This window comes from Priapulus caudatus, unplaced genomic scaffold (genome assembly GCF_000485595.1).
Source record: "Priapulus caudatus unplaced genomic scaffold, Priapulus_caudatus-5.0.1 Scaffold143, whole genome shotgun sequence".
NCBI lineage: Eukaryota > Metazoa > Priapulida > Priapulimorpha > Priapulimorphida > Priapulidae > Priapulus > Priapulus caudatus.
Window position 1 is genome coordinate 161,547 of NW_014577204.1, and position 803 is coordinate 162,349.

Here is an 803-nt window from a genome sequence, read left to right on the forward strand (position 1 = left end):
GAGAGAGAGTAAAAGATCGAGAGAGAGAGCGAGTAAAAGATCGAGAGAGAGAGAGAGAGAGAAACAGACAAACAGCCGCACCCACACTCACACGAACACACCCACCCACACTCACACACCTACACTCACACGAACACACCCACCCACACTCACACACCCACACTCACACACCCACACTCACACACCCACACTCACACACCCACACTCACACGAACACACATATCTGCCCCTCACCGTCAAAGCTTATGTTGAACACGTATGGGACGATGGCGCGCGAGTCGTTGATGTCGACGCCGTCAGCGATGGCGCGGTTGAGCGCATGCGCATACAGCAGCACGGCCTGTCGCAAGAAGGCGGCGTGCACGTCGACATTCACGGCTTCCGGTAGCGACATATTGAACAGATCTCCTGCCATGACGCCGCGCACTTTCCTCTTAAACTCTTCGTATGCAAAGCTGTTGACGGGTTCGTACCCTATCGAAACATCGATGATGCCTGCCAATCGTCATAAGAGGTTAGCAGGTGATAGCATGCGCATGCATAGATGATTATAATGCCGGAAGCATGTGTGAAGGAGAGACCCTGTTAGCCGTTGTCAGAAACATCGTAAAGTTAATGCTAATGTTAAGAGGAAATGAGCTAGGATTTTTCGTTCTCGTAACTTTACGATATTTTTGTCAACGGTTTACGAGTCGAAGTTAACGTTAAGACTAACGTTAAGACTTAGTTTTGTTTCTGACAGCGGGCCCCTGGACCGTCTCTACGAGCCGCTGATCTACATGGCCTTACGCGCAGGTCTGTGT